The sequence below is a fragment of the Otolemur garnettii genome, unplaced genomic scaffold (assembly GCF_000181295.1).
Source record: "Otolemur garnettii isolate 467f Iridium unplaced genomic scaffold, OtoGar3 scaffold00004, whole genome shotgun sequence".
NCBI lineage: Eukaryota > Metazoa > Chordata > Mammalia > Primates > Galagidae > Otolemur > Otolemur garnettii.
The window spans coordinates 18,743,701-18,765,915 of record NW_003852399.1 but is presented as its reverse complement, the minus strand read 5'-3'; positions in this window follow the sequence as shown (position 1 = coordinate 18,765,915).

Below are 22,215 nucleotides of genomic sequence, written 5' to 3'. Positions count from 1 at the left end.
TTTAAACCTAGTGCCACCCAAAATAGACCTGTGACATAGCTCAATAATAAAAACTGGAAATGCAGCCCTTTTCATTTAATTTGGGAAATTCACTATGTTTCCTGGAGTTCTGATGCCTTGATAAAGTCTAGGCATCACTTTGACTTATTCATAATAACCTTATCAAATGTGATTTCCCAACACCCCCAAAATTATGTATACATTTGGTAACTTGGCAACACACATATTTTTAAATGTTTGCATTCAACATTTCCTTTTAACAAAGGACAGTGCTATTTCCTAAATATCTGAGACTACAAAGGAAAATACTTTAATAAACATTTTATTTATAGAGTAAAAATAAAATTTCAGGCAAACATGTTCAGTATATCAAAAAGATTGTCATAATGGTTATAAAATTCTGAGGTGATTTTTGTATTTTACAAAATAGTCATCACTCAAGTGCAATGTAAAATAAACTTGAAAACATCCAAAATTATAAATTGAGGAGACATACAGATTTGATTTTGAGATAAATCCAGCTCTTATCAGCTCTTTGAGCCATGGAAATGATGGATGGGACACAGAAATACCCAGGTTAAATAACTATGAAGATACAAACTAACATATGATTAATACTGAAAAGTATATCCAAGACCAGACCAGGCTTTTTCTCTGAAACTTTCAAGGAGAGTGTCCTTTGCGAACATTCTTGCGTATAAACTACTGAGACATGTCAACTGAATCTTTCTAGTTGAATCTACTTTAAAAGTCTGAAACATTCTCAAAAGCTTAGTTGTTATTCTATGTCAGCCAGAATCTATCACACTTCCAGAGGAAGACCTCCCACTGAGAATTGTAGTCTATGGATTTTAACTTGTCTGCAACTGTCTTTCCTTCCTGCCTGCTTTTTTTTCAAATGCTGGTGATATTGTGTTCACAGATTCTAAACCAAAGCAATGAAAAACTCTGTCGGCTTTACTTTCAGTGGAATTAAAGCTGATTTCATCGTATTATCAAGAGCTCATCCTTACAGTTATCATTGAGACCTGCTATTATTCCAGTGATTTTTTGAGAGGTATCAATGTGAATCTGGCTGGGACATTTGTCAGGTTCTCCTTGAATTTCTTTCAAGTAATTCACCTGCTGAGATTGGCCAATCAGCATTTCCAAGGGTATAAATTGCCCTTGGTGATGGTTCTGTGATTGCTGATTTTTAATAACTGTGTCAAAAATTGCCTCATAGACTGGCATTTGCCCTCTCCCTTCTATATCCCTGTTCTGTGGATATTTTACAGAACCTAATTGCTAATGAGAATTACTCCTCCCCATCTGTTTAATGAAGAAGTCATCATTCAGTTTTGGAAACTTTTATTTTATTTTATTTTTAAATTTCAGATTAATATAAGAGTACAGATGATGAGGTTATATTGTTGGCATTTCTAAGGTAAAGTTGTGGTTGTAGTTGAGCCTTTCAAGTACTGCTTCATAGAGATTCTGCTATTCAGAACCTCATTTTAGAATATGCTTTTTTGAAAATTGGCTTCATCTACTCAAGGAAGATTTTATTATTTTGTAACTATATCAGTAAATAAATATAAGCAAATATTTACGTGAAATATCCTAGAAGTTTGTCTGAATGACGCGAAGCTACTGATGTTACCTACCTTTTCATCCTGGATTAAATTTTAATCTTAGGGTCGTATGGATGAAGCACCAAACCCACATCACACAAGCACATGTGTAGGTGCGTGAAAACACGTATGAGTCCCACATGTGCATAAATTGCTTAACAATGAGGACCGGAGTGTATTAAATGTTTTTTCATTAAGGAAAGGAACTAATAATTACATTGAGCTCCTATGATGTCTCAGGCATGCTGGTACATACTTAGTCAATATTAACTTCATCACAATCTCATTACAGCTGTGATTTCTCTGGTGATAAGACAAGGAATCAGACATCAAGGCCATTTTCCTAAATAGTGTGGCTACTGGACAAAGAAAATGGAGAAAATCTGTATTTCCTTTTTCCTCCTTTTTTAAGCTGGCATAGTGATTAAACTGGTGTGCCCTGGTAGCCTAACTAATTAAAAAAAATGCCTTGCAGAATGGTAATATCAGCTGTTAAAAAAAAATTATAATTAGGAAGTAATATACTCTTCTCATTTTGTAAATTCAATATATGAACTCAGTTCTTCCATTTTAATTTTTTAAAAGTTATTTATGAATAATCTGTTAGTTTTGGCCCACACAAGAAATTCAAAACACAGTTCATAGTGTTTCAACTCGAAAGCAAATGCCATTATAAAATTAAATGTTCCTGTGTAATGTCCAATGGATATTTGAGTTTACCCAGAAGAGACATAACTTTTTAAAGTATTCTTTATCACACTATATGAAAATCATAAAATAGTTGCATAAATTATCAAAACTTAATATACCATCAAGTGAAAAATAAAAAGCCAGATTAAAATTTGCTGGTGGGATGAAGTCATGTTATTAAGAGCCTCCCTTAATAAAATTCCCTGAGTTATTTTATTACTTCCAATTTCATTAATTGCTGAGTGTCCGTGGTTAGATCTTGCACTTGAGGTAATTGGGTAAAGGACAGAGATCATGAATAAAATGAGCAAACATAAATTCCCTCTCAGGACTTCATCGGTATTGTGAGTATAACCCTGGAGCTTAACCTCCAATGCAAATATAAATGCTGAAGAAGGAAAAGTCCAGACTCTAAACAGATTAATCTCACAGAATAATACACTTTGGTAATATACCAAAAGAAATGGCTTGTTTGTGCTAAACAACTGGCAATGTCAAAGGAAAAACTATAGCCATAGAACTTAGCTTACCGTGATTAAGTGTTAAATGGATACTTGGATTGTTTTATTTGTAGAAGACTAGGTTGGATATTAAGCACCATGTGCTTAAACCTGGGTCTACATGGTTTTGGTCTGCTCCTAAAGAAGAAATGAGTGTTATCAGTTTAAACTATGTTAAATCTAGAAATATGATGGAAGAAAGAAAATATTAACGTTTGACTTTTTGGAGGTAAAGGTTTTAAGCAGTTAACTCGTGAATCTATGAATTCTATAAATATTAAATCTAACATTATTTTTGCCTCTCAGGTGCAACTTGCACAGGGTTGGAATATTTGTGTAGGAAGTAGGGAAACTAGATGTGAATGAGAGAGCCCCCAGAAGCAGCTAGTCAGTTCCAGGTGTAAAGAAAAACATTTTCCAATGTGGAGAGGCACACATTCCCCTAGGAGGGAGTGACCCTGACAATCTCTAGTAACTTATTTTCCATTTATCCTTAGCTGTCTACAGCCAATAGCTGTCAAAACCAAAATTTGATGAACTGAGCAAATACTGAGTTTTTAGAACACACATGAAGAAATCTTCAGAGTTCTGTAGTGATAAGTATTATATTTTTGTCTTTCTCTTTCTCCCGGCTGAACTCACATTTCTCCACAAGCATTGATGTCCTCAGAACAGGAAGACTGATCTAACTTCACTCAAGACTAACCGTGGACCTGGCATAGCTTATGTGAAAGTGAAAATGTTCTTTCACACGTATTTATGTCTAAGAAAATACAGTTCTGCAAGCTTTCATTTTCATAGAATCGCTTTTAAATTATGGAAAACCTAACACTTCTACTTAGGTCCTCCTTTAAAGGCAGGAATCACGTGTAGAGTTGAACTGCTTAATACGGCGTTTTCCTTCCAGAACAAAGAGGATGTTCTGTATTTCTGAGATTTCAGTCAGAAAGCAATAGAAGAATACTCAGAATGTGAAAAACTGCAGCAGAAATTTGTTTCAGAAAATAAAAGGCTCTTCCCATTCTTACAAAGCTCACAATCCAATGAGGAATACAAGATGTAACCATTTGGCAATATTTAAAATATGAATTTGAGATAGCAGATGGATGAAAGAAGCGATGGTTAATCGTCAATTGGGAAATGTCTTGGGATAACTTTTAATACAAAAATCACTTACATATTCTGATTCTATTTTATGGACTGTAATTATAAATATCAATTAATTTAATTTTTATCTACACTGGGAAAAAGAAAGGTCAGATGAGCCCCTGTCATATTTGTATTGTAGGATCAGTCTATGAGTACAATCTCAGTGGCAGTCTTCATAGGGAAGAGCTTCACTTGCGGAATAGTTCTGTTACTGAGAGGGTTAGCACTGAATGCTGACTGTGCTGACATAAGCTAGATCTATACAGTTCTGATTTTAACATTCAAATACAGCATTTCTCCCTTATCTTCAGTGGATGCCTGAAACCACTGATCTAGTACCAAGCCCTATAGTGACATTATGGTTTTTCAATCTAATAGCCTAGATATTAAGTGACCAGCAGGCCAGTAGTAAATATAGTGTGAGGACTCTGGACAAAAGGAGGACTCACATCTTAGCAGGACAGAGTAAGATGATGTGAGATTTCTTTAATCATGCTACTCAGAACTGTATACAACTTAAAACTTATCAATTCTTTATTTCTGGTATTTCCCATTTAACATTTTTGAGCAGAGGTTGACCATGGGTAACAGATACTATAGAAAATGAAACCAAGCCATGGATACGAGGCAGCTATTGTAATCTCTTTTGACAAAAGTAATCATGATGTTTGTACAGAATGTTGTCAGGCCTGTTCATATTCTCCTTCTACACCAAGCACATTTGTGATAAATCCTATATAAGATGATTTATTCAGATTTTGAAAATTACATGTAGGAAAATGAAAGAACTCAGTGAAGTATAACAGCTGGGACAGTGAACTGCCCACAGTATGAAATCTGGATACAGCACAAAAACCAAAGAGTGTTTCAATGGCTAATAAACAACAAATGTCCAAATGATTGCCTGTGTGGCCTCATGGAGCGAGTCCAGACTACAGACTCTCACCTAGAATAATGGAAATGAAAGCACAGTGGAAAGAGTAAAAGTGAAGAAGTTGGATAGACCATGGAGTCATCTAGGGCTCCTTCAATGTATCTGAGCCCTGAAGCAGGACCTACAAGTGGTTCTTTCATTCTTCATGGAATAATGGACTTCATTCTTGTGCATGCAGCTGATTCCTGACTTACAAAAAAAGAGAGAGTGTGAACTTCCTCAAGAATAACTGAATGGATCCTGATAAAGATGGATGCTTTTCAGAAAAGAAAAACAAATACCACAAGGCAATAGAGCAAGACTCACCAGAGATCTGAATTCAGAAGACAATAGGAGCGTTCTGCACCAGTAAGGAAGCCAAATACTTCCTAGCCAAGAATAATAAACTAAACCTGGAATTCATATGCATAAAGATTACCTGGGATCTTATCTGAAGATGTGCTTTCTTTGGCCCTGCCCTAAGAGAGTCTCATTTACAGGTGATGTTGAGGTTGGTAGTCCCCTGAGCACACCTAGAAAATAGCTGGGTCTTGGGCCCCCACAAAGAGCTTTCAAGACTCTTTACCATGTAATTCTTTATAAGCAACTAAGTTCTACTCCTCACAGACAAGTCTATTTCACTTTTGTATCCCAGAAATTATCCAAACTATTGTTTAGTTTATTATTATCTATTCAATGGTGTCTAAGTATGTATCAAATGAGTAGGACAGAAATCAACGAATTCCAAACTAAGGACTGTATTCTAAAATCTTGATAACACTCAATTTGCCTGTTGATCTATCCTCATGCTAAGATAACTCAATGTGCTATTTTTATTTTTTGAAACCGTTCTCTTGGCTCAGTGACAGGCAGTGCATGAAGCACACAGATGGTGATCAGAACCATCCCTGTCTGTACATCATGCGTGACAGTTTCAGTAGCATTCTCATGTCCATCACGTAAATAAAGAAGATTAAAAGATTGTCTCTACATTCAAGGAGACTACAATTGGTGGTAACACATTAACACAGAAACGTACAAGAAAAACATAGTGCATAATTGGAAGCCAAATTGTATGCTTTCAAACTGCAGATAACTGAGTTTTTCAGAGGGGAAGGGGTATCGGTGGGGCCTGGAATCATTAAGGAGAGCTTTGTAGAGAAGGTAGGACTTCCTTCCAGGAAAGATTTGATTTAGATACTTACAGGAAAGAAATAGAAGAGAACAAGGATGAGTAAGGACAGGAGACACAAATAAACCTTAGAGCAAGGCTTGGAATCCTAAGGCTATGTGTCCCAAGTAAATCCAATTCATCAGGGAGGCAGCTGATATATAGAAACATACAGGAAGGAAGGGACCTGTGTGCACTTATATTTGCTGAGGAAATATTCACCCATGCACAAGAATATAAAGTAGAAATGTACATAAATCAGTTGTGTTTATTTTCTAAACTTCATGAATTTTGTTTGTAGAAAATACAGTATGCTATTTCTCTTGTGTTACAATTCTAAAGTCTTCTTATAGTGCTAATTTTCCAAGTGAAAAATAGATGTGCATATACACCTTATTTCTGTATTATATTGTCATCACATATTTAAAAATATTTATATATGCATATGTTATCAGGAGTCCCTAACAACTCTGGCTTCACCCAGTTATGCTAACTAACAGTAGAGATCAGAGCTAGCTCAGGGACCTCGGCCCTTTGTAAACCTAAGCTTCAGCATTAAACACAAAATTGAAAACCACATTAGTGATTAGCTTCAGGTTACTGTGGCAACACTGTTGACGTGCATGTTGCTTATTATGTGCCTTGGAATGTTCTGGCTGCCTCTATCAGTTTTAGAAAGTTGTGTGCTGACTTATTTCACCACTTGGGTACTAACCATTGTGTCCTGTGGAACACACTCTTCTGTAAGAAGTACAGTGTTATGTGTTCAACTGTGGGAAACAGTGTGTGTGTGTGTTCCAGTAGTGTATGGTGAGCAATAAAGCACCAAACTGAAAGATCTGGCTCTTTACTTTTCTTTTTCTCACAAATGATTCATTTCTGGTGTCATTTGACCTTACATCACTTGCCCAATGGACATAAATGTAATATGTCCATGCCATGCAATCCACAAAACTTTCCACTCAGCTGATGTACTTGTTTAAAAAGGTGAGATAACATAGAAGACTCTATACCCCAAACCCCAGAGGTTGCCTCCCCTTGCTGTGTCTGGTGCTGTCTCTCCTCTTCGGTGCTGATTTAAGCACAGCTGTGGCAGGCTATTCCATACACATTGTCACTCTCCCAGCTGCAGCAAACCAAAGTAACAGAGCTCTCCAAAACTGGAAAGTCCCTCAGCATGGGCACCGGGAACCACTAATTTCAAGGCAGTTAATGCCCTTGGACACAACACTCAAACGGTAGTGGAAAAACCAATGGCTTTATGCTCCAGCCTTTTATCTTCTGGTGGAACATTTCTGAGGCATATTCAGAAAAATCCTTCAAGGGGTCCTTGGAATGATTAAGCCCCCATTCTCCATATTTGGAAACCAACCCCCAAACACACTCTATTAACTTTTCTTCCTTCCTTGTCCCACTGTTTAAACTTCCTCACTTCTGTCTCCTCAATAACTTCTGAAATGTTCCCAAATCCTCGTTTCAGGCTCGGCTTTGGGGTACCATCAATGCCAATTTTTTTTTAAGTGATGTCTTTTAAGTGTTGGATCAAAAATATCATCTTGAAAATTAAAAATTCAGAAAGTGACACTGAGGATAGATCTCATTGCCCCCTTGCTACTGTACTTCATCAGGATGGGGTTACATCCTGATAAACCCTTCTAAGTTGAAAATATCACAAACTGAAAACGCATTTAGTACACCTAACCTACTGAACATCATTGCTTAGCCTAGTCTACCTTAAACACACTCAGAACGCTTATATTAACCTAAAGTTGGGCAAAATTATCTAACATAAAAACCTATTTTACAATAAAATGTTGAATATCTTATTTATTAATTTATTGAATACTGTACTGAAATATGATTTCTCCTGAATGCATGTTGCTTTCACACCATGGTAAATTTGAAAAATCATGTATTACAACTTGAACCATTGAGTCAGGGACCATCTATATTTCCAATTAGAAATGGCCTTCAAAGATCTTAAAGAGCTGATGTTGCATATATGTGTCAGTTATCCCACTTTTAATGTATCACTGATTTTATGAATCACAAGAAGTTCTTTCTCTATATTTGAACCATAGAGGATCTTGTCATTTCAATTCAACTTTATTCTCATTATCTCCTATGTAATTTATAAGTACAGGTAGTGGGTGGTTAGAATGTAATCATTGCATCTGTATAATGAAGATAGAAACATCTAATTCATGAGTGAACTATGAGAATTAAATGTAATTTAATTTAAAATTTTCTTTTTATCTGACATTATCAAAATTTACATGTTGAAATCGAGTCTTATGACTATATGGCCCATGGTATGGGCATGACATTTCTTAACAATTACTAATTGGACTCCAGAAAGAAAATACCAACTATATCAAATGCAAATATTCATTGAGAAATGCTAGGTACCAGGTCCTTTTTTGGTGATGGGGTAAGATGGTAAGAATTGTCCCCAAGAATCTTACAATCTAGTTGATAAAACCAAATACAAACATTTTATATTTAGGTAACAGTACAAGATTTAACTATCAGTCCAAGATGCCAAGAGAAAGAAAAAGAAAGTGCACTAACAACTTGGTTATTAACACGTATGATAGTCACAAAAGTTCCAAAAAGAGCATAGTCAATCCAGACAAAGCTAGGGTCTTTTTCATCACTTGCTATAACCAAGTACCATGGAAGAGTGGTTTGTAAATAACAGAAATGTATTCCTTACAGTTCTTGTGGCTGGTGCCTCAGAGATCCAGGCCCTGGCAGTTTTGGTGTATAGTGAAGGCTGCTTTCTGGTCCATGGATGGAACTTTCCAGCTGTGTTCTCATGCATTGGGCGAGCCATCTGAGCTCCCTTGAGCCTATTGTACAAGAACGCTAGTCCCATTCATAAAAGCTCCCCCTTCAGGATTTAATCACCTCCCAAAGGCCCCACATCACCATCATGTTGGTGATTAGATTCCAATGTCTAAGTTTTGGTGGGATGCAAACATTCAGATCACAGCACCTAACAGGGGAAGACTTTGAGAAACAGTGGGACCTGAGCTGAAAGTTAAATGGTGGCACAAATAAGAAAGGGCACAGAAGTTACAGGGTGGAGTTGATAGTAGGCCTTCAAAAAATGTCTGAGCAGAAGTAATGAGAAGAGAGGATGAAGATGGTGTGGAGACACAGGAATGAGACAGAAACTACGAAAATTAACTTGTTCAAAATAGAATGTCACGCGTGCAGTAACAGTCAGGTAGTGGTCATTAGAGAGGGAATAAATTCTCCTGGCCCCTGTCTTACCTTCCAATTAAGGAACTTTCTTCCTGAAAATATAAGGCATGATAAATAATAACAATATTTCACTTAATTATTTTTCTAGTAAAGAATAATAGTAGTACTATTTTTGCAACTTTTCTGTGAATCTAAAATTATTCCAAAAGAATATGTTTACTAAAAACATAACAAATGCTGGTAATGGAAGTCCAAAAGTAAATCAATTTGACCTAGAATATTTCTCCTACAAGCGTCAAAATTATTTTGGCACTGAGGCATTTTTTAAATTCATCAAATGGCAAAATTATGTAAATTCTCTTTTCCAAATGAATAACAATGTTCATAATTTTCAAACCATATTTCAAGTGCAGCAAGGTGTTTTGGGCAAAGATCTTTTTGAATGGCTCTTACTTAAGTCAGTTTCATATATTATTATGTAGCAGCAAAGCTGGAAAAGTCCATCTCAACTCCAAGTACACATGCACAAGATTTTCATAAGTGTAAAACAATGGGAGGTGCAGAGGAAACACAGACTTCTTTCTTTCTTCACTTCGTGCACACATTTACTCATTAACTAAAATATCACACGTATCCACTAGATGACTTTGTCACTTTCATGCCTGATAAAATCAACACAAGTAGGCGCAGAGGAGTTTCTAATGACTGGCTTTGCAAGTTATTCTCAGAGAAACTCCAACATTGATGATTAAATGAGGTCTCAACTTTTGCCTCACACTCCAGACCTTAAATGCTTCATGCCCTTGGCTATTATGGCAGGTGGCATGACTGTGGTAACTTCTAAGTGTTAAGGATGACCGACTCTTGGGCTGAATAAAACACTGAAAAGCAGCTAACGACAGCAACAATTCAAATCGTCGTTTGTTGGCTTCTAAGTCCTATTTGTTATGGTTGAACAGAGATATATAGAAATATCTTGAGATAACAGGTTGATAAACAGAGGAAAAACAAGAAAAAAAGATTTTAAGAGGATCATTGAAAATCTTCCAAATAGCATATTCTTTGTTGACTTTACTGGGGAAAAAGTTCTTTCATAGTTTAAAATTAAATATTTTATACAAATGCCATTATTTTATTTACATTTGGTCATTTTCCTTTTTCTTCTTCCCCCTTTTTTTTTTTTTTTTTGCAACAGAGTCTCACTATGTCACCCTCAGCAGAGTGCCATGGCATCACAGCTCATAGCAACCTGAAACTCTTAGACTTAAGCCATTCTCTTGCCTCAGCCTCCCAAGTAGCTGGGACTACAGGCACCTGCCACACGCCCAGTTATTTTTTGTTGTTGCAATTGTCATTGCTGTTTAGCTGGCCGGGGCTGGGTTTGAACCCACCAGCCTCAGTATATGTGGCTAGCACCCTACCTACTGAGCTACAGGCACTGCCCCACAATTGGTCATTTTCTATGAAAGGTATGCAATTGGTCACCAGAAGGATCTGAGACAAGTTAAAGAATTTGTTTCTTGGTTTGGAACATCAAACACATTCTTCTTAATGCCAGGAAATGAAGGCTATGGTAACACTGATTAGTATAACCAAATGGTGAGCTGCAATTTGGGCATATGGAGAGGTTGCTGAGTTAGCCATCAGCTATCAATCAGCAGGCTATGCCTCATACTGCCCGTCCTTGTGCTGAGCAGAAATGGCAATGCAGATAGTTAGTTTGAATTGCTGCCCTTTAATTTCCTTTGTCAGTTATGTACGTTTGAGATTTTTATGAAAATTAATAGTGCTGGGGCAACTGAATGACACCAAGAAGATCTAGAGGGATTGGGACCCAACACCCAAATTTCTACTTGCATGAACTTCCTGAGAAGAAAGGTGGAGTGAGGGTTCATCTCTCTACGGAAGCAGAGAGAGGGTCATGTCCAAGAGAAAAAATGGTGCCACATAATAAGCTGAAGGCAACCAATTGGTAGTGAGATGGAGACCATTTATGATCCCAGGGGATCCCCCAAGACTGAAAAGTGTCTTTGCTTAGCACAAGTGACTCTACATTCTGATATGGTACACTGGTAAGCATGTCTCCTGGTTTTATGTACTGTGTCTAGAGCTGGAAGCTCCCAGCCGTCTTCTTCCTCTCCTCAGCCTTGAGTTTCACGCTCCTCTTCCCAATATCTCAATCACCTCCTCATGTCCAGTGCACACAACTCAAGGACATGAAACTCAAAGATGTGGGTGAGGATGTTTGTTCCAAATGTTTCCCAGTAATAAGAATTACTGATTATTTACTAATTTTCTCTCCTCAGCCTAAGTCAAAGTGTTCGTGCTCTGAAACCTCTGGGACAAGCTGGTACATTAAAGTATCCCAGAATCTAAGCGCCTATTTGAAACTACTGCCTCACGGCACCTTAGTCATCCTTCTCACTATCTTTCTCTTTCTCTCTTTCTACCTCCTTCTCTATCTTTTCTTCTCTTTCTCACCATTGTTTCTCCTCCTGGTATTCCCAGCGCTTTATTAAGGGCATGGTACTAAAACTTCAAGGAGGAGTAAAGGGGCTTATCAATAAAGCCTTTGCTTAGCCCAATTATGGAGTATTTTCCTGATTTCAGAATATTTCCCAGAAAAGATCTTAAATGCTTATTCACTTTACTATGGTTTTGACCAAAAGAAAGGCAATATAAGTCAAAAATTAAGTATACAATTTTCAACATCAAACACGCATAAACATAAAGTTATACCTTTTTTCTGGTACTATACATGGAAGAAAAGAACCTTATTCAATTAAAGACCAACAACATATTTAAGAAGGATAGATGGATGGATGGATAAATATGCAGAGAGAGAAAGATCAACCCAACCAGACATATAAGCTGATATTTCCATATTTAAGTTGCTAAAAGGTAACTCGATTTTAAAAAATGCTTTTAGGGTTACTCTTGGTACATTTCTTCCTATTACTGTTACCACTATAAGTTCACTTTCTAGAAATTTCTTTCAAAATTGCCATATGTTGCCCTTCCTACATCACTCAGACTTTACTCTCACCCCTCTGTTAAATAAGACAACTAATTCATTCCCCACACTATTCTCTGCCAAGAAGGATATCTGTTTATATCACCCCGGGGAGGATCCCACATTCTGCAAGCTTCCATTTCTGAAACCACACAAAACAAATAGAAAAGTTTTATCTCATCAGATTTTAGAAAAAGTCATCAGATGTAAATGTGCTGAAGTAATGGAAATGCAGCAAAAAGGGTGATCTCTGCCAAAAGATGGCACTGACTCAAGTGTCCTAAGGCAATGGATAATGCTTCTACTTTCCAGTGAATTGAAGTCTGAGCTTCCAGATATGTATTTGTACTGTCTGAAATAGATGCAAATGCAGTTGAGAGTCCCCTGGACTTCACCAGACTATGGACACAAATTAAATCACATCAAGGTTAATGTGCAATTTTACTGGCTAGTCAACATCTCAGCCTAACCAGAGCACCTCAGCTTCCCCTTGAGTTATTCCTTACAGTTCTGGGAATGTGTCACATTGCTCGGGACTTATCTTGTTCTTCAACCTCAGTCTCCTCTCTCAGTGATGCAAAACCACCAAAGGTTATCACTTACTATCTGCCATGACTTGTGTTTCCCACCATGATAATTCAGCTTTGCCCACAGAACCATCTCTTCTGACTTTGAAAGGTGCAAATCTTTTAACAGTTGCCAAGAAAAACTGCTCTTGTGTTCCTGCTGCACAGAAAAATGGCCCCTTTTTCCTACTTCATATCATCTTGTGTTCCTGCTGCATGGAAAAATGGCTTCTTTTTCCTACTTCATATCATCTTGTGTTCCTGCTGCATGGAAAAATGGCCCATTTTTTCTACTTCATATCATCTGTGTCATAGCTCTGGTTCTCTGTGCCACTGCTTATGCACTGTGTGCAGCAATGATTCCCATAAAAACAGGCTCTCTGCTTCCACCTGCAAATGCTATCTGCTAGAAGGTCAGATCCAATCAAATCTATCCTGTCCTTTGCCTTCTTCAGCTCTGCTTTCAGACATTCAATCACAAAACTTTCACTTTTAGCATATCTTTCTCCTTCAATATGAGTCAATGCTTGAAGGTGAATAATGGCAGGCACTGGCCCACCAGCAACAACAGGCTGAATCCCAGTACAGCTTCAGTGAAAATCGCTGTTGCATTGAAAACAGACTGTTTGCAGCACAAAGCAGGCATGCTAGTTTCCTTCTTTTTGGGGGGTCTCTAAAAAAGAACAAATGTTAAAGCAAAGAAAAACTCAAGGTATCCCTAGCGTACTTCAGACCTGAGTTCAACCCTACCCAAACAAGAAGAACTTATACCAACTTCAGGCATCCTCACATAGGGCTTCAGAATGTATCTCCCTGGGCGACAGCCTTGAGCATTCAGATGGCATGAGTGAGGGGCAGAGCCAGAACAAAACATATTTGGCTGTCATTAGACTATAAATGCCTTTTTAAAAATCTGCTTAGTTTGAGCAACTGACATCTGATAAAGGTCAAGTGGAATCAAACAGGGAGATTTAGCTGTTAAGATCCTAAAAACAAAGTTATGTGGTGATATTTATTCTGCTTCCCACCTGTCCTTGTAAAATCCTATAGACTGGACTGAGATGACAAAGCATTCTGCCCAACAAACAACAGACCTACTGTTTTTCCAGTGCACTTGGAGGGAAGCCACCAAGTCCACACGCCACTTTCCCCAGCTGTTAACAATGGATTCACAAAATTCAATTTTATGGTAAAAGGCTAGAGCATTTCTCTATGTCTTAGAGACCAAGACATTATTCATTCCCCCTGTTCACGGCGATCTCAAGAGAGAGTGAGGTCTAAATCTTCACCTACAGGTAAATTTAAAAAGAAAAAGTAAAAAACTTTCATTAGCAGATGAAGAGTCCTAATCAGAAGCTTAATCTTGATTTGTGCATGTAAATTACAAAGCAGCGGCTCAGCCAGGAACCCATGAACCCAGTAAGATCAGAGTCAAATAAATGGAATCCTGGAAACTGATTTCCCTCTCTGTGTATTGCCTCTCCTGGAGAAAGTTCCCCAGCAATTAAAGGTGTTAAATTCATGCAGAGTGCCTGTTACGCAGAGGGAACCGCACACAGAAAATTGAGAGACACATTGCCGCATCAAGTGTTGTAATTAAGAAAATTGTCTTTATGCTTTTCTGTGAATATGAATCACTGAATAAATGACTGAGCAGCACAGCCTCTTCATTACCAAGGCAGGCGGAGGCAGGAAGAGGCACCTGGGTTTTCAGGAGCTCTGAGAGGGTTAGAAGGAGGAAGAAGGTCTGAAAGCCAATTGATCTCAGTAAAATGTAGGAGCCTGGATGATTGAAAATAAATACAAATAAATGAAATGCACAGCTCAGCTGCAGTTGCTGAAACATTAGCCTAACTCGAAGAGGAAATAAACTCCATGGCTGGAAGGCACCTGGGAAAAGCATGGGATCTAAGCTGGAGACAGTTTTCCTTAAGTTGTCATGGACTATCTGAATGCAACACTGCTTTTTCTCGGGGGGAGGGGGTAGAGACAGAATCTCACTCTATTGCTCTGTTGCCTAGGCTGGAGTGTGCAGTCGTGTCATGATAGTTCACTGTAGCCTCCAACTCCTGGGCTCAAACTATCCTGCCTCAGCCTCCCAAAGTATTGGGATTACAGTTGTGAGCCACTGCGTCTGGCCTCAGCACTACCCTCTTAATTCTGCCCTTACTGAGAACAGTTAAAAACTCATGTATGATCACCTCTTTGTACTTCACCAGAGAGTAGAGCTGGTGTGAACTGAGCTGTCAAATCTGAAAGGCTGAGAAAGAAAACAGAGAGGCTGGGGCTAGGCTCTCAGAAGGACCCTAGTGCCTAGTAAGCAGAAATGGAATAAAGCCTGGGTAAGGGTCACCTTTGGAAAACAATGAGTAGACAACCACAGACTGAGAAGATTTGGGAGGCAAATGGAATCTAACATACTCGGGGCATGAACAGATAGGGAAGAGGAATTAGGGTCTATTACTCGAGCATTGTTGGCACTGAAAAGAAACGGCTACATGGCTCCAGCTCTCAAGTCTCTGGTAAACTTAGTGATATATTCCAAACCAGCCCCCAAATTCATTTTTCAGTGTAGTTCTGGATTTCCGTGAGTTCAGTCTTTCCGTATAAAGAAGTCTTTTGAGATGCTACTAAGGAACATTAAAACCTAACACATCTAGTTTTCATTGTGAGGAAATATTTTTCAGAGAGAAAAATTATAATAGAAACAATCTAAAATTTAAAATTAGAAGATGGATTCAGTAAATTATGTTATTCCTTTAAATGGAATACCAAAGAGCTGTTAAAAATTATGTAGTGGTAGTAGTATATAAAATATAAAACTAACATTTATGTAATGAGCTGACTTTACAAATATGTATGTATGTAATTTGAATATGTATTTTTTTTTATTGTTTCAGGTTCATTGAGAGTACAAAGAATTAGGTTATACTGATTGCATTTGTTAGGTAAAGTCCCTCTTATAATTGCGTCCTGCTCTCAAGAGGTGTGCCATACACTGTGACCCCTCTTCCTTCCCCCCCCCATTCACCCACCTCCCACCTTGAATTGATTTGACTTTTTATCTTATATGAGTATGTGTTAGATCATCTACTGGCTTCATACTAGAATTGAGTACATTGAACTCTTGCTTCTCCATTCTTGTGTTACTTTATTAAGAAGAAGTATTCTAACTTAATACAAGTTAATACAAAAGATGTAAAGTCTCCATTTTTGATGTCTGAATAGTATTTCATGGTATACATATACCACAGCTTGTTAATCTCTTCCTGGGTTAGTGGTCATTTAGGTTGTTTCCACATTTGGCCAATTGTAAACTGAGCTTGATAAACAGTCTAGTGCAAATAACCTTATGAAAAAATGACTTTTTATCTTCTGGGTAGGTGCCTAGTAATAGGATAGCAGGATCAAATGGACATCCAATATGAGTTATTTGAGGATTCTCCAGGCTTGAACATGTATTGTTCTATGTAAATTACTTACACTCTTTCTTTATCAAGCAAAGAATCACTTGAGTAGCCCTCCTGGTTGGTCCCATGTGCGGAATACCCTGAGGTTGGTGTAGACCAAAACCTTTTGTAACTTGAGCAGGACATGATCTCAGAAGAGTCACTTGGGAACCCACAGGATTTCAAGAGACAAGGAAGCACAGCCCCAATGCTACTGCCTCAAAGAAGAATTTCGGAAGAACTGGTGGAGCTTTCTTGGCTTCATTACCAAGAAATAGCAATGAAGCATTTAAAATAAATTTATGTTGGCAGGGCGCCATGGCTCACACCTGTAATCTTAGCACTCTGGGTGGATGGCTTGAACTTAGGAGTTCAAGACCAGTGTGAGCGAGAGCAAGACCCTGTCTCTAGTAAAAATAGAAAAACTATCCTGGTGTAGTGGCAGGCACCTGTAGTCCCAGCTACTCGAGAAGCTGAGGCAAGAGGATTGCTTGAGCCCAAGAGTTTGAGGTTGTTTGAGCTATGCTGCCACAGCACTCTACCAAGTATGACAGAGGATCTCAAAATAATAATAATAATAAAATAAATTTATCTTGGCAAAAAGCATAGTGGTCTAAGCTTTTGGCCCAGTCTAAAGACCAGAACCTAAAAGTTTGTGTGAAAGGGCTGGTTTTAACATGGCATGCAGCTGATTTTGGAAATTCCTCTGGATCCAGCCCCTTGGGACACAGTGGTTGTCCACTCAGGGACATTGACTTAGCTAAGAGAATAGTTCTTAGGAATCCAAGTGTGGAATTTAGAGGAAGCAAAATAGGGAAGACGTGCATCCCATCTGCTGCTTCAGTTTAGGACCAGCCAGCTCCAGCACCTGCAGCAAGGGAGCCAGTTCTGAGCGACCCCATATTTACCGCCTGCTTGATTCCACCTGCACAGAGAAACCCCTCCCCCAGCACAGGTCCTGTCTTCTAAGAATTACTTAAAAAACAAAAGTCTCTTTCTAACTGAGAGCTAATTATTAATGGTAAGATTATGCACAACTCTTTTTCTTAGAAATAATGAGAGCGGAAGATTTCTATCCATGGTGCTGAGTAAGGCGTGCTTTACATCGCATCATGCCGCCTTCTCCTACGGGCTCCTCAGAAAATTAGTCATTAGTGTGCATTGTGCATAATTTATACCTAATTATTATGTAGTGTGATAATAATCACATAAATCACTAAATGAATCAGGTTGCCTTTAAGTTTTTTTTGAGTGCAACACAAAATTTTGTGTTCTCAATCTTCATAATTGGCTGTTTCTACAATATATCACTTGGTATAGTTTCCATCACAGTAATAAACTCCAGGACTCATCCCGACTTACCCAACTTCATTACGTTACATAACAAGAAGTACAACAGCCACCCAGCAGGCTGATTTGATTCAGTGGCGCTCGTCACCACACAAGGGATTTGGGTTTTTCTATTCTTTCGTTCTGCTGTCTACCGTGACTGGATTTTTCTCGGCTTTCCTCTCATTGTTATCATAAGATGGTAGCTAGCAGCAACTGGAACAGTACCGCCTCTTGTTCACAGCCAGAGGGAGAAGGGAGAAAGCCTCTATCCAAGTGTGGAATGTAAGTTTTGACTTCAAAGTGAGCCAACTAAAGTCAGAAGCCCACTCTCCCTTTAGTAACAGCTGGGCAGAGGAAGCCACGTCTTGGTTCCTCTAGGCTAATTTTTATCCACCACTGGTGCTAAAGGTTGTATCAGTTTCCTTTCAATCAGGTAGATTATGTGGTGCGGGGATGGATTCCTGAACTAAGTTAGTATTTTGGTAGAAAGAAGAAAGGAATGACAGACATCAGGTAGCCAGCCAGCAGTCCTTGGCTTAATAGTCATGTGGGAGGATTATTTTTCTGAGGAATGGATATAGGAAGGAGAGAAGCTATGGCCTGATACCACCTAGAAGTAGTGTATGGATGTAGAAAACCACAGGAGTTCCTCTATATTTTGAGCAATGGGGGAAGAGTAACTTTCTACTAGTCTAAAAATATTTCTGTCACCAGTAATGCAGGTAGCATGAAAAAGAAAAGTGGTTATGGGCCGAGTTCACGAAATTGATGCCAGTAGGGCTGGGCCAGAAGTTATGCTCCCTCCTGCTAAATTCAAAATACCCCCACTGCACTCATACCCAGAGTTCATCCCTTAAGCTTTTCTTTCATTGTGTGTGAACTTACAATAAAGCTTTTATGTCCCTCCCTTATGAAAACCAATTGCTGGTGACTCTACCTTATCACGGCTGGACCCATACGAACCCAAATCCCCTGTGGGTATACAGCCTCCATTTCCATCTGAGATCTCACTATGTTAGCAGCTTCCAACATTAAAAACAGTCAAATCTGAATGCTTGAATAGTCTGCATATGTCCAACTCTAAGCTGCACTCTGCGGAGAATTGAGTAGTAAATGATAATACAAGCAAAAATCCATTTCACTGAATGGAAGAATTAATGTCATCTCATTAAAGCATACTTTGTTGAATTCCAAAGGCCATATTTCTATAAGATTGTGTGATCTAAGGCAATGATCTGAGTTTTAAAATTCTTCAGTTATCGGCTGTCTACAGTGTTAGCTTCTAAGGAGTAGTTTGGATTACACATCCTTTATCCTCTGATTCACAGATTGATGCCTATTGGGTTCAGTGAATTGCGTGATGTTCTAGGCCCTGTGCTAGGTTGAGGCCATGTGATTCTTAATTGTGAATGGACATGTTCACATGTAACTCTCCCAGGTTGCTCAGCTAACAATGAAAACTCACTAAATTTCAGCTAACAAAGAAATAATCTTTTTAACATAGAGATCTGCAAAGTCCTTTGGAAACACAGAGACTAAGTAGTAAATTCATCTTAAAGGTGTTAGGGCAGTCTTTTCAGAGGAAGAAAAATTTAAGAAATGGTTTTTAAATGGGTAAAATCTTGAGAGAAAAGAACCCGAAAGTGTATTTTCAGGAAAAGGGAATCTGCTATGAGGGGAGATTCAGACACTAGTCTTTTATTAATGTGTTACAATATCTTGCACTAATAAGCAACAACTATAAAACCTTAAATATTTGTGGGATCATTGATTAATTATTCAGAAGATAAAAACAGGTAATGGCGGCTCAATGCCTATAGTTCAGTGGCTCAGGCGCCAGCCACATACATCGGGGCTGGGGGGTTCAAACTCAGCCTGGGCCTGCTATAAACAACAATGACAACAACAACAAAAAAATAGCCGGGCATTGTGGTGGGTGCCTGTAGTCCCAGCTACTTGGCAGGCTGAGGCAAGAGAATTGCTTAAGCCTAGGAATTTGAGGTTGCTGTGAGCTGTGATGCCACAGCACTCTACCCAGGACAACATAGTGAGACTTTGTCTCAAAAAAAAAAAAAAATACATAAAGGTCAGACTTATTGACTCCTAGACATGGTAAAAAAAAATCTGTGAATGACATTTTGAGGCCATTTCAAAAAATTTGAATAGGGACTCTGGAGCTGGTGATAGTACTGTAACTATGTTAAATTTTCTGGTTTTGACAAATGTATTATGATCATTAAAGACAATGTCTCTATTCTTAGGAAATTCACCATGCAGTATTTATTTTTTTTCAAGTTTTTTTTTTTTTATTAAATCATAGCTGCGTACATTAATACTGTCATGGGTTACAGTGTGCTGTTTTTATATACAATTTGAAATATTTTCATCAAACTGGTTAACATAGCCTTCATGTCACTTTCTTAGTTATTGTGTCAAGACATTTATATTTTACATTTAGAAAAATTCACATGTACCCTTCTAAGATGAACCATAGACGTGATCCCACCAATCACCCTCCTCTACCCATCCTCCACCTTCCCCTCCCCTCCCACAATGCAGTATTTAGAGGTAAAGGGGCATGATGTCACCAACTTACTTTCAAATAGAGATACGTGTGTATATAGTAGACACACATATATATATGTGTGTGTGTGTGTGTGTGTGTGTGTATATGAATGAAAATACAGGAGTTCCTTGTTCTTGTCTTGCAATTTTACTCTACATTTTAAATGTCTTTTTTAAGAAGCAGAAAAGGGGAAACCACACCATCCAATGAGCCATTAATTTATTTGCCATACACACCTGAAGGCAAAGGACCATGCAAGTCACTCCAAGAGAATTTCCAGGGAAGATGAAAGAATACACCCAAGAAGGGCAGATATGCCTCTGATTCCCACTCCCATCATAGTGTGACAATAGCTGCCCACCTCAGCACTGCTAATGCTAATCCTGCCTGCCCTGAAAAAATTGAAATGACTCAATTCTTGATATGACCTAATTTGTACTATATAAATTATTACTTAATTTGGTCTGAAGTTTTTTAAGAACAGCACAGCAAGCATCCTTCCTTGAATACTCCCTCCCCAGATTCTAGGTATTTTGCTAAGTCTTATCACTATGCACTGCCTAATAATCTTCTGGCTGAAGATGAACCACGTATACAACATAGGTCCTATAACATTGTAATGCCATATTTTCACAGTGCCTTTTCTTTATATATACATGCATATATATGCCTATATGTATTTATCTAAATATATATTATATATATATACATATATATATATATATATATAACATATATATATTTAGAAACACAAAGACCATAAACTATTCTGTCACTTGGCAGGATAAACTACTCAGATTTTTCACTCACGACAGACTTCAAACTTTCAGTTTCAACTGTAAAATGAAGATATTAATTCCTGTTCTCCTTATCTTAAAGAATTGTGGGGAAAACAAATAGTAAGGACATGTATAGAGGTTTCTGCAAACTCTAAAACTGAATTCTATAATGTAATCGTTATGTCAGAATGAAAGCTAGGCAACCATGAGGTTTAACCCTTCCTGTTTTCTCCTCTGATTTCTTCTTAGGGCTCCAACTGGGGTGGATTTTAAGGTACCTTGATTCCTACTATTAACTTTCTTATGAAGTACTCTTTACATGTGACGAAATGAATGCTGAACTTTTTCTGTCTGCAGCACTACATATAGTGCAGATAAATTACTGAATAAATATTTTAAAGCGAGCTAGCGTGACAAATAACACTTCAAAAAACGAACAAAAAATGTTTGACTTTCTCAAGCACATACTGAGTTGAGTCATACTTGGTTTCAGAGATCACTAATAAAAAAATGCATCTTACATTGATCTATTTAATTAAGTATGGCTTGGTCTGCATCATAAATCTTATAACTCTCATCTCAAGGTAAAAATTTTTTAAGATGAAAACAAATCCTAGAATAAAAGAGCTTTTTTCTTTTTCTAAAGAATTTTTATTTTTAAATTAAATGAGTAAGTAAACAATCTTATGGAAACACAATTAAGTAGAAAATAAAGTAGAAAAATACCAAGTAAAAAAATGCAACTACTGCTTAATAGTCTTTCCTCTTAATCCAACCCCAAAGACAATCACTATTAATTAACAGTTTGATGTGTATTTTTACCATCTTTTCTTTATTTTCAGAGAGATGTGAATAAATATATAGCTTGAGGGTTTTTTTTTCCTTAAAGAATGTTGCATTAAACACAGAAATATGCATCTTGATTTCCCTCATTTAAGTTAATTGTATAGGATGTGCAAAGCCCATACTTGAAGATATTTTTCATGCTACTTTGGAAATCAAATTTTAAAAAGTCCTTTCAGAAGAGAGCTATACATGACTCAGGCTGGAGAATACTGATCTAGGGCATACTATTCTGTTGTATGGATGGACCATGATTTACCTACATTCATCTATTGGTGACAGCTGGGTGGTTCTAGCATTTTACTGTCACAAACAATACTTCAATAAGCATCATCGCAAAGACTGTTTTCACACATCTTCCAGCAATCCTACAGCATATATTCCTTCAAAAGGAAATTGCTGCTTCAAAAAGGCATGTGCA